The 13,981-nt window shown below is 29.3% G+C and overlaps 1 long non-coding RNA gene across 1 annotated transcript; it reads left to right on the forward strand.

Moving 5' to 3' along the window:
- The first annotated feature begins 507 nt into the window (after positions 1–507).
- LOC136796011 (uncharacterized) lies at positions 508–13,197 on the forward strand. Its single transcript, XR_010843704.1, has 2 exons — positions 508–597; positions 12,735–13,197. It is a non-coding gene; the product is annotated as an uncharacterized lncRNA (long non-coding RNA).
- Positions 13,198–13,981: the final 784 nt, after the last annotated feature.

A 13,981-nucleotide genomic window follows, 5' to 3' on the forward strand; every position in this document is an offset into this window, starting at 1 on the left:
ATCAGAATAATTAAAAACTGTATTAATACTTCAGAAATTTATTATTTTAATTAGTTTTCTCTAAACTTTTAATATGAAACATTTTGTTTTCCTGTATAAACAATTAAAAGTTACTTTATCATGATTTGCAATTTTTTTTTTAATTATGTACTATTTTTTTTCCTTTTTACTCTAAGGTTGTAAGGCCCACTTACTATAGTTCGTATTACTATTTTTAATAGACAAGTCCCAGAAAAAATAAAAAATATATTATTATTATTATTATTATTATATAATAATTTGAGAATTTTAATTATTTCTGAGTTATATAGTAACATTAAGTATCTGTAATTATTAAGCTGTGTGTATCAAAATTTGTTTCAAATATTTGATATTTAAAAGGGATAGTTTTTAATTATGTAGATTGATACACGACCTCCAAGTTATCGAGATTAGCCAACGCAACCCTAAAATGCCATTCTGAAACCAGTGTATTACCAAATCCCCCACCCTGGTGGGGTGTAACTTCAGTGTCAGTCTGCCGGCAACCCTCCTTCTACGTACAGGCACTGGCTCCTCTCGGCTGTCTTCAAGAAAATAACAACACTACTCTATTAGGTATAGTTTATATTAATAGGTAGGTAGCTTTGAAGGAAAATATTTATGAATTTATTGCACTGTTGGTCCAATCAGGGTCATTTTAATCAAAAGGGGTCCTCTGGTACTTAACACTGCAGTCCGCACAGATTATTTCTTTACTAACTTACTAGCTTTACTATATAATCGATCTTTTTTTGATAAAAACCACGTATGTCATCGGAAAAACCTGAATTCCAAATACCAAAATTTGGCCTTGACATAGCTTCTCCGTTCAAGAGATATCAAAAAATCAAATTATGCTGTTATTTATGAAACCAGCGTGTCGTCCCCGGTTGTTAGAGTATGTCTTGAGCATGACACCAACATGCTATCGGCTACTAACGTTTGGTTTGCACCTGACAACACGTTGGTGTTAACGGATACGAAAGCGTTAAGGTACGGAAGCCCTCCAGAGTTAAGGACTTATATTCTGAACAAATTCTCAATAGCATTGAACAACATACTGGGTAAAATCATAATTGTATTAAATATTTTAAAAGTTACAAGTATTTAAAACAAAAATAAATTTTCTTCATTTTTGATAAACAAAATCGTGAGTTACTTCTTCAGGGTCTTGTATAACTAATTCCATTAAGTGGATAACTTTTTTTCAATGCCAAATGAATTGATAAACTACTCAACCTTTCTGAAAGCCATTTCATTCAGAGACAATATTTCTCAGTTGATACTGGATTTGTTTGAATTAAATTAAGAGTTAAAGAAGCCGGTGGATTGCGATACCAGTGGCCGATGGAGTAAAAATGGCACTGAATTTTATTACTAAAATAAACAATTAAAACTGTCCATTAACAACACATGCTTCCTCAAAAAATCCCGTTAATTTTTCTCTCATTCTTCATTTGCAAAAACAAAAGAGAAAGTGTAGTGAAAACATCAAAAAGTACCTGATGCATGACCTTTTTATTAATTTTTTTTTTATTGACCTTAATGCTACTTAAAAGAAGTTTCAATAATATAAATTAAAAAAAAAAAATGTATTTTATAATTATTGTTACGGACCCATAAAATGGCTGATTAAAAAATATATTTTCTGTAATAAAGAACGTTGAGTCTTGGAATATTCTGCCTTAAATTATTCGTTCCAATGATGATTCACGTTTCTCTTTTTACTTATCAACTAATTCTACTCAAAAGGTCATAACAGCTTAACATCATTCTAAAGATAAACATTTTTGAAATGACTAAAAAGTAGAGACAGAAAAGTTTATAGTGTAATGTTCTAGGCCTTATGTTTGTAATCGTAATTCGTCCCGACTACTACCTACCACACTGCCTTGCTACTTCGCAATCTAGTCTATCATTCACCTTTCCCTCATTCATACAATTAGAGTTACAATTATTGCGCTATAGTATCGCCACTAATAACACGACGCAAAAACCATCAACCCAAGATTTCTGTTTGTTTTTCTTATAGCTATAAATGTAGTATTGATTATGCTTTTTGAAAAAAATATATAAATTTTGAACGTCTTGGGTCAGTGTGTAGATTTGTCTATGTGTTGTTTTTTTACATATATAAATTTATTGAACGTAAAAAAGTTATTTATTCCTATAACAAAAGGAAAAAACATCGTAAAAAACTTTAAAAACTTATTAACAATATTGATACTAGAGTGGTTGCGAAGAAAAAATAGTCAAAAAATGATAATTTTTTTTTCATTATCTATGATTCCTCGTTACTAATGTGACAGGTGCACAATTCGACTTGAAGTCATTATCAATCCCTGAATCAATATGAAATTGACAAGCTAAATAAATGTCTAATTAATTCTTATATAGGTCTTTTTACAGAAAAAGACTTCAAAATAATAGTTTTAAAGCTTTTTTTAAAATTTATTTATTGCTAGTTACAACTGTACATTATAATACATTTAGTAAATTTGATCTCAGTTAAAATTGAGAGTTTTACAGGCGTGTAGAGAAACTACCCATTGGTAGCACTCTATGACGTTTTACATCAGCAGGTCTCGTTGCCATGTTCTTTTCAGGCCCCTCGGAGGATTGTCAGGAATAGAAGAGGAAGGTTAGAAACTAGTGGGTTTGGGTGGTAGTTTTAAATCTAAAATTATTAATTTCCAGTTATACATACTTCAATAGTGTGAACCCTATTGGCTATTAGGTTGGATAAAAACTTAATAACTTCCTAGTTTCTAGCAAAATCTATTAACAGAATTAAAGATCACGAAAATTAATACATAAAAAAATTTCAAATTAATTTGTACTTAGTAAACGGTATATGAATGAGCATTAAAGACGGTACTTTTCTAGAATACTTGATACTAGTGAAATATCTGTAATCTATACTTATGAATTTGGAAGGGGCGTCTTCTAGATGGGGCCTTGGAAGTAATCGACATTAGTAACGCTACTGCTTGTAGAGCATTATTAATAATAATTCCAGGTGATGTATAGTTTCCGAGTAATTCGATACTCCCATAAATATTATTTAATACAAACAATTGGTCGAGATAATAAAAAAAACAATAGTATCTTTGTCTTCTCTTAAAGTAGTAATATCTATATTTTTTTTTTCTATTTCTCATTAGATTTAATAAAAACAAAGAAGAAGAAGAAATGGTGAAGCATAAGTGATACATTTTCCATTACTTAAGTATTTAATTGAGTATCGTGCCTACATAAAGTCTTACACATAGAATACCCACGAAGTATATAGTCAATATATATTTTGCATTTAAATACATAAAAAATAGTTTACAAATATACAAATGGTTAGATTTACAGTTTATAAATAGCTGGCAATAAATAAATGCCAGCACACTGTATTGATTGCAGAAGCTCCCTTTCTATTGACCTTTTTGTTTTGTTCACTAATATTATTGCAGAACCAAATAACACTGATATAATGAAAATGAAAATAAAAATGCGAAGTACATTAGTGAGCACAGCTTTCTTACTCTTTTTTTTTCTCCAAATTTGGGGCTAAATCGGATGAGCTGTTTTCGAAATATGGGTGTACCGAGAAACATAGTGCTGCTTAGATTGAATTCACATCTAACAAAAAAAAATGTATTATTTTTATTTTTAAAATTTGAGGGATATTATAGATAGTACCTTAGATTGCGTTTACTTACTGCTTAGTCGGACAAATAAAAAAATCCAGTATATGGAATATACTTAAGTATCCTTATTGTACATTCGTAGTTCAATCATGGATTTATTATAATTCAAATGTCCAATGAGTTTACATAACTAACAATATTTCATATATTCGATTTTATCAGTTCTGGAGAAGCAACAATCGCGCTATGCTTTTCCATTTAAGCCATAGTCCTTTTCGGTTTCCCACATTAATTCCTCTTTTTCCTTTCTCCTCCATATCCAGTGACGGATTAAGCCAGCGCGGATCAACCTCAAGGTCCTAACTTTGTACCATAAAAACGCGAAAATCAACTTTTACAATCTAACTATTCTTGATTTACTGTGAGCATATTACTAGGCAAAGCACCTTCTTCACATAAATTATATTCCATATTCATTAGGGTGAGGTTAATTAAACAATCTAAATTCATTTTCTGTATACATTAATGGTAAAAAAGAATCTTTTTCACCACAGATAATAGTCCTTAAAGTCAGTTAAATTCCTAAGAATATTTTAACATTTTGAAAAAAATACTCAAGATAATTTTCTCAATACAACTTATAAAATTCCAGTTTAAGATCCTTTTGCATTTTTTAGTTTATATCAGCAACCGCATTAGTTTTAAGAAGTTCGTCGTCAAGGCTTTCTTCCAAATCCTTTTGTTAGATCTGAAAATATTTGGCTGAATCCGTCAGTACTTAATGAATGCGAAAATAGAAAAGAAAATAAATGTGTGAAATTCACGGACAATAATTTTTATTGAACAATAATTATACAAGGTTCCACAATTTAGGGCAGTAAGTATTAACAATGAAATTATAACAATATTAATAAAAAAAAAGAACATAATGTAAAGAAATAAATCACAAATAAGATACACATACAAAAAAGTGTTAGATCGATAAAATAATAGGCAGTGATTAAATTATAACAGAATAACATTAATTAAAAATTAAGAAAATTAAATCCGAGTAAAATTATATATTTATTAAATTTTAATTAATAATAAGAAGAGATAGATTGTATTGCTTATACTATTAACATTATAGTAGCATAATGTTATTTATTAACATTAGTAGATAATAAGTCAGTACATCTATTACTTTTATAGGAAATACCATATATAGTACACATATATTAAGTTTATTTTATTTCATTATCTGATTAATTTTATTTTTATTGATTTAGTTTCAATTTGTTCACCTCTATTTTTAATTATTTATTCAAATTCAATATAGGATTGGTTTTCCTTTTTAATTTATTTTCTCCGAATTCGTAAGTTTTATTTTTTACTTGTATTTATTTACTTTATTTTTATACCAGATCGGCCTGGTGGGCCTTACATGGTTGATATAACTTATATTATATATATTTTTTAACAGTTGATTATGAGGGGGTATAGTCATTTTTACTTGGAAAAATCATATTAATTTATTACATGAATCAAATGCAGATATCAATAAACGCTATTATATGATTTTGTAAGTTTACGAGTTTATGTTGAATAAGAAACCGAGTACCTATTTTTTTTTCACTTATTGCTTTAACGCATATCGTTAAAGCAATGAACGAAATAAAAAAAAAAACTGGCATTATTTAAAAATTGAATTCACTAATAAACATCACAATAATTTAAGAATGGAGAGGATCATTCTTTTGAAAGATAAATTGCTAATATTTCTACTTAATTGTTATTCTTACTTATCGTCGTAAATAACTGGAGCCTACAAAATAATTAAGAACTAAGAAATAATTAGCCAAAGTTTGCTAAGAAGTTGCTACTCTTTTTAGAGCACGCGCATTGCCTAATAGATCCAACCTACTTATAATGTTGGCAATATTGTAAGTGAAGGATTCCCAGAATGTTTTAGTGTTAGTACATATCTTAACTTTATTTAATTTCTATTTATAATTCTATAACATTCAAGCTGGAGCCTTATTATTATTACATTTGGCTCTTAATTTTAAATTGTTAATCAAGCTTTTTGTTTATAATATATCTTATATTTAAACAGGGTGTCTCAAAATACATATCAACCTCTCTTTCCCCTCCCGCCCCCCATAATCTCTACTGTTCTATTTTATTATTATTTGATTTCAGCGGGATTATAACAGTGGCATGTTTTGTGGGTATTATTAATTTTTTAACCTTCTACAGTTCTTCCCTAGCGTAACTAAGTCTAGAATTTTCTATGGAGTGGGGTATTTTAGCTAACGGAATCTAATTCAAACTGAAGTTTTAAGAATTTACATCAGGAACTTTTTAGATTCGACACATCTTGAAAACGTAATCCACCACAACCGCAAACCATTTTTTACGGTTTGTGGGCAAATGTGAAAAATTAACCAAACCTAAAGAACATCGTTTTAGAATTCCATTTCCTATTAGAATCAGTCGTCATAATATGGGTTCTCTCAACTTGCCAAGGAGCTGGGATAAATAAATCAATTCAGCACGTGGCGTACCGAAAGGGGAACCGTATTTACTGCGGTAAATATTTTTTTTTCTTATTTTGTTTAAATTATTACTTTATTACATAAACATTTTATTTTATATTTTGGACCAAAATGTCTACCTTTTGATTTTTCTCATTAAATGAGGTTCCCTTCACGCCTCCTATGGGTCTACAAATAGCTAAGGAATGTTTAAAATTGAATAAAAGTTCAACCAGAACAATTCAAAATGTCTCCTCAATCAACCAACATTCATCAATGAAACAAGATTAAATAGAGAACCATGGTCGGAGAATGATGTTTTTTTTTTAAGGATTTTCATGTTTAGGATCTTAGCTTTATGTATATCAATACTTAAATATGTTATGGGAGGCTTTGAAAGTAAAAATCAGTGTTATTAATTCTGTTCTCGATGTACTTTATTTTTATTAAAAAATAATTAACTGATAATCATTGAGTTATTTAATTTTAAACGCTTTTAATAGCAAGGCATGGTTGTAAATGACTGGTTTTAACTTAGAAAGCAGATATTCATTACCTTTACCTGTGCTCTACCTTTTTTCTTGGAAACCTGTGAGATGATAAAAGTTGTTTTAGATCAAGTCACAAACAAATGTAGAAAGAGTTTGACAATAAAGTGACCAAAAAATATCATATTATATAAAAAATATCTTACATACTAAAACCTCTTGTACTGGTAAAGCAACTCTTAAAGTAGTCATAAAGGCCAGTGAAGTACTAAAGGCATTGTGACACCTTTACATCGAATATGGAAAAGAAAGCCAGCTTCTATCAGGTAGACCTTGCAACCTTCGGTATTTGGAATCGATCGATGCACTAGGTGCGGGAATCTATCCCCTGATTGGGTTAATGCGTCTGCATTTTTATTTAGAGCAACTAACAAAGGGTTTTACCTATCTAGTAGGTGGCTTGTATAAATCTTGCAACATATATTGCAATACATCTTCTTGTTTTCACCACACTGCATTGTAATGTCGTCTGTATTTAAGTCAAGTAAAAAAAATATTCTGAAGAACAAAGTTATTAAAAGAATCTAGAGAAAGAGGAAGATGTTTGTTTTACGTAGGGAGATTTATCATTGGTGCCAAATGATAACATGCTTAATTTTAACTGAATAAATTCATGAAAACAAAAATCCATTGAATGCAAAAAAAGAAAGTAAACGTAATTAATATTGGTTTTTAATTTCTCTAAATATTATGTATTTTAGGAAATTCCCAAAAGCAATTTAATGTTAATATAATTTATTTCATTTCTACTCGGATAAAGAGTTATATCAAATTTATTCCACTAGCACGATCCAGGGAGATGCATACATAAATATATGCTATTCATTACGTTTATTCTGTCACACGTTGTATATAAATTTTTAATTAACATTAATTCCTTTATTGGTACATTAACGCTAAATTTAAAGAATATATGTGCAACAGATTAAAAAAAATAAAATAAAATGGATTGTGTTCAGATGAACGACTGCAACTGAGGAATCTATAAATAATATATGTCAAAGTGCTACCAATGGGTAGTTCCTCTACATGCCTGTAACACACCATTTTAACTAAGATCAAATTTACTGAATGTATTATATATACAGTTGTGAATTTCAATAAATAAATTAACGTATAACATAGGGTTAAATAAATTAACGAGTAATTAACTCAGTCAGTTCAAATCAAATGTAATAACACGCCAAAAGATGTTACAATTAAAAATATTCTTCAATAGACGGAAATAGTGCCTCACATAATGCCATTGACTTGCCAAAGTACGAAAATTACAGTTTACTTCACTCAATAAAGAAGTAGTCATACAAGAGCAAGGGACAAAAACAAGCAGTTATTTCAGCCCAGTTTTTAATTACTTTAATGAAAACTATGTATAATTATTAATCAAAATTGAGGAGTCTGCCAAGTATAGATAGGGAGAATGCAAAATGGTGGCTGTTTCATAACGTTAAAAAAAATTATATTTTTGTTCCGAACTCTATATCTTTAAAATAATCAAAAAACCTAAAAAAAAAAAAAAATAATAATAAAACGTTATTCAAAGAAGAGTAAATTTCCTAAAATATGAGCCCTAATATAGCCATTTATGTTCTATAGTTCTGAAGATATAGCTTTTGAAAAAACAACATTTATAAACAAAAATCAGTAGTGGATTGAAAAATAAATAAAATGGTGGATTGTGTTCAGATGAACAATCTCTGCTATTGAGGAATCTATAAATAATATAAATTAGCGTATAACATAGGGTTATAAATTTTTTATTTGAAACCTGTAAAATAGACGATAATGTGATTTTTATCGCCAAAACGTTCTTTAGAATTACTGAATATTTTAGCCTTTTAATTTGGAATTCCCAATTAAATGGATGGCAAAATTTCCCTTAGCTGGCATCCATGCTACTCCTCTGAAGGAGGCACTCAATAAAAAGAGAAATAGAACGAATCATACTAACGGAAAAGAAATCTGAGAAACGATTAGTAACTTTTTTCGTTAAATAAAAATTCTCCAGATTTGATTCTTAGTTGTAAGATGTGGAGTAGTAAATTTTAAGAAACATGAATGAGAACACGAAAGGAAATAAAATCAGATGACTAAAGCGAAAACTAATTCAGATTTTAGAACAGTCAGAGAAAAAAAAGAAGAGAAGAAACTAAAAAAAACTAAACTCATATTTTGGCTAATCGAACTCTATCAGGAAGTGGCCTTCGTCTTCTCCTTTACCTCATTTAAACAAAACGGTAGGCCTGTGATTGACAAAGCCGATTAATAATCGAAGAGTCATCTTGAAATAGCTTCTAGAGGCACCCAACATGAGATTTGATTGGAAGCTAATCTATTCGATGACACATAAAAATTAATGAAATTTGCTACATCCTTGGAATATATTTGGGCAAATTATTGCTTCGAACATACCTATTAAAAATAACCATTAACAACTGAACAGACGATGCCAATACACACCGGAACATATATTCGTTGGCATAGGTTTGGGAACAGATGTTCCCCGTTTTAGACATTAAGAAAATAAATCACTCGATTCATCGATAAAACATTAGAAAATTTTTTTACATTAATTAAATAATTCTGTATTTATTCAAATTAAATAATCGTTTTGATTTTTAATTTTTATGTTAGATATTTTTCCACTTCGACTATATCAATCTTTAAAAAACAATTTCTTGAACACTAATTGAAAAATAATTGTTTTAATTTTGTATTGGTTTAATTCGTATTCCTAACAAATATTACTTTTATAATTAATGATTTGCGAAATCTAAAATTCCAAGATTAATAATAAGAATTTCACCATATTGAAACTCGGTTCATTGCGAACTTGGATAGGCATTTTCCTCTTTGTAACCCAGATAATAGGAAGAATATTTCGACATAACTTTCACTGTTTCATTAATCAACAAAGGAAAACGTCGTAGAGTTCATTTCCATAAGCTAGCATGTGCCCCGAGCCACTTGAGTAGTGAGGACCATAAAGAGAGCTAGCTGCCTAAGGTGAGGCTCAACCTTACTATACACTCCTGTACCAAGTAAGTTTTTATTTTTTCTTTCAACTTTACAGTAACCGATATACAGAAATGATAGATTTTCAAAATTGGTAATGCTAATTAACGTAGAAATTTAAAAGATTTACTAAATTTAACATTAATTTTTTTTTCTTTATTGAAATTTACAACTGTACATATTTATACATTTTTTTTTATCACTTATCGGCCACTAAGGAACACGTGAATATCATTATTGGTCTTATTTGGGAGTCTTGATTTTCTTTCCTCCCATCGCAGTTTCATGATCCTCGCTGCCTTTCTTTTCTTTCTTCGGACCACTTCGTATCCATTTTTTTCCTCTTCCATTATTGGTGAGATTTTTCAATGTTTTCCTATACGTATCTCTATCTAGACAGTCGGTCTCAGAAATTTTAAGTCTCTTTAATTCCTCTCTCATTTGCTTCGTGTATCCTCCCATCTTTTTGTAGCTAAAAATTTTCTTAAAGAACTTCTTATTCAATCTTTCCTCCTTGATCCTCTTATACATACATGAACATCAGCCTTCTGACTCTCACCCCGGTTTCCAGATCTTTGATGTTTCTATAGATCTCTTCGTTAGATCTTACCCTGTAACCTTGTGTTTTCCTGGGCCCATAGATTTTTCTTAAGATCCTCCTTTCTATTTTTAGCAGCTTTTCCAAGTTGGGTAGCTTGTGGTCTCCAGCCCGTATAAAATCACAGTCCTTATCACAACGTTGTAATGTCTTAACTTTGCATTCGAGGAGAGGTTCTTCTTATTGTAAATTTTAGCTGTTTGAAAGCTTAAATTTTCTAATTTGGTGGTTTTCCCGCAGAACCGTTGTAACAAATTATTTCTCCCAAGTACTTAAATTTTCTGATCACCTTTATTATTCCATATTCAGTTTTTACTATTTTTTTTTTTCTTGAAATTTACTTCAGTAGTCATGAGCTCTATTTTTTCATATATTTGTAGGCCTGTTTTTTCTGCTATTATTTGTAGGGTATTTATTTGACTAATAAATAATACATTGATGATTTACTTTATAAATAATGACTAATAATTGTACATTATTATAAAGTAAATTTGATCTAAGTTATTATGAATTGATACAGGCGTGTAGATAAATTACCCATTGCTAACATTCTTAACTCTTTAAATGTAAAAGGTATAACTTATTTCTGTTCTATTCAACATACTTTACCGTTTATGTTGAGATTCAATGAAGATAATATTAAAACTAACATCAGTTACAGAATATAAAATTAATACATAAGGAAAACTGTATAAGAAAACAGGTAAATTATATTTAAACAAATTTCTTCAAAAGCGTATTTTAACGGGTCAATCATATTTCATCAGTCAATACTAATAATCTAAATTAAATTTTAATTCTCGTTTTCTAGACATCCTTTTGTCCAATACAATTTTTGTATAAATTATTTCTTGTCAGTGAATAGGTTAAAGATATTTAATTCTTTAATTGGGTTTTCCAATTATTTTTCAATTTAGGTATTATGTTTATAAAATAACTAACACAAATCTGTGTAAATATATGTGAGTTATAAGTTATTTAGGTAATAAATAGGGCGGGGAACTTTATTGACTTTTCAATAATTAAATATGGTATTTAACAAAAAAGGTTGAATATATTTTTACATATATATTATATATATCCAAACTTTAATACACAAAACTACATAAATGATACGATTTATTAAACTTACACAATAAAATAATAAATTCAAAATTTATATTAAACGTAATTTATTCATATTAGAGTTGGACGAAAATTAGTTGCGATAAAACTGTACGCTAAAATTCTCATTGAACCAATGTTTAATTATTAATGACCAATTAATAAATAAATATTGGTTCCATGACAATTTTAGTTAGTAGTTTTATTGCTACTTATTTTTGCCCACCTCTGGTTCATACCGTAAATAGATACATTTGTAAGTAACCGAAAGTACAACTTTTTCGATCAGATGATTCAGAACCAAGCAAAGTTTTATATTGCAACAATCTTCTTTCAGCGTCATGTTAAGCAATAGGATCATATTTAAACTTAATATTTTTTTATTTTGAACTTAAAAATTAATACTTGTAATACTTTACTTATAATTTTCATTGAATGGTTTCGTTTCTTCGTTTTTGACCCGTGATAAACTTGAATAGCCTGTTTAGTAACACCTCACCATGTGTTCGACTGATTTAATCTGCAATTTCATCTAAACATGATTTAAGCAGTATGATAGAATCTGCTTCAAATTACTTTTGTGGGCATCATGATTTATATTTCACATTTTCATCTTGTAGTGAATTTGTTTTTCATGTATTAGTTTTTGAGGTAGGGAAATACAAAATAATAAATTATATTTAGATGAAAAGAAAAAAAAAATGTTATCAGATATAATTTATTTAAAAATGAAAATATTTATGTAAACGAAAATCCGGAACCTAGTCAGAAGCAATGTAATTGAAACTTCTGAAGACTCATCAAGGTCTATTCAGAAATTATGTGCAAGTTTGATGACCACGATATTTAACTTCAGAATTTAGGAGAATTTGGGGCGGGGGTCCCCGATTGCTTTGTTAAAAACTGCGGATTCGATTCCTACCTGGTTCAGTCAATATTTAATTCACAGCGGTCCTGAGTAATGAATTTTGACTCTTCCAGTTTGTGGTTGACTATGTATTCCATGGAAGACATGTAAAAAAAAAAAAAAATCAAATCAAAAACTTATCTGTCAGCAATTTTTTACACTGCATTTTTATTTTAAATTGAACCAACCGATTTTTTCTCAAAATCAGGCTGTCTAAATTGCTTGTAGTTTCAAAATCTCCCATAAATGTAACCAGTCTTCCATGGAATTGAATAAAATACATATTTTCCTTTAAACTCCTCAAATTAGTGTAATACATTCTCTGATTTAATGTTAACAATAAATATTTATGCATAACAAAGTTACTGATTTGTTTAATGTTTACAGGAAATGTCGTTCAGTGGCTACAGTGATTACCTCGCAAGCGTAGGAGGTGGGTTCCTCAACATACTCATCGACATAGGAGATGAAAAGCAATGTGGAAGCACCCTCACCCTGGTACCGATTGGTTTTCTCTTCTTCCTCTTCAGTTGCTACGGCTTCATGCTCAACCTCATCACTTTTCAGACTGCTGTAGTCTACTCCATTGTCATGTTTTCTACTTTAACTATTATTCTTAGAATGGAAAGAAAAATTAATGTTCCATGAATAATTGTTCAAAGTTATTCATATTTATACCTTGACTGTTATCCTAAGCACGGACCAACAAAAATGAAAATGTTGCATGAAAATTATTGTCCGTATAAATATTTTTATTTTTAAAAATAATATTACTCGTTATTATTAGTATAAGATTTACATTTTAACTTGTTTATGAGGAAATAAATTAGTCATTTTTTTAGTTTTTAAAGTATTTACAATATTTACCTCTCCTCTTTTAGCATTATTTTATAATGATTAGTTAATTAATAATTATAAATCTTTAATATAAAAAGGTGAGTTCAATAATTTACAGATTTTCTGAATATACCTCCACAGAAATAAATCCATTTCCATAGATTTTAACGAATAGACAACTGCAGCGGATCTACCGATCTACAACCTTAAAAGACCATGGGACAGATGAAGTGCAGAATCAGACCGAAACCGCACTGGATAAGACCGAAGATAAAGGCTAGGAACCAAGAAGACAGTCCATGCCAAGTGCAGGTATCAAGAGTCAAGAGTACCAAATTCAAAGAATCATTAAGAAGGAAGAAATTAGGAGTCACATAATTATTCCCAATACCACCTGAAGTCGGTCGATCTTCTATTCTGCAGGGTTAAAGAATTTGAGTGAGATTTCCACACACAACGGTTCTTTCACTATCTGTACCTGAGATTTCAACCTGCTTAAATAATGATATATTTTTTAATATGAATTTTAACAGAGTTAGATGATTTTGACTAGTGGATAAAAGATGGAAAACCTCGATGAGATTGAGCCAGTTTTTGAATAACTAGTTTTTAATTTTCATTTATAAAAATTTCTCCAATCCCTTCACCTTTTCACTTCCTATTATAAAATTTATTTTATAAACAAACTAATTTTAATAAAAAAAAAAAAAAAAAAAAAAAACTTCTGGAGAAACTTCAATCTCAGTCTGCAGCACAAAGTTTTACATCAATGGTAGACTGCTTTTAATAAACTCCAG

Source organism: Halyomorpha halys, unplaced genomic scaffold (genome assembly GCF_000696795.3).
Source record: "Halyomorpha halys isolate HHAL.00 unplaced genomic scaffold, Hhal_1.1 Scaffold730.1, whole genome shotgun sequence".
Taxonomy (NCBI): domain Eukaryota; kingdom Metazoa; phylum Arthropoda; class Insecta; order Hemiptera; family Pentatomidae; genus Halyomorpha; species Halyomorpha halys.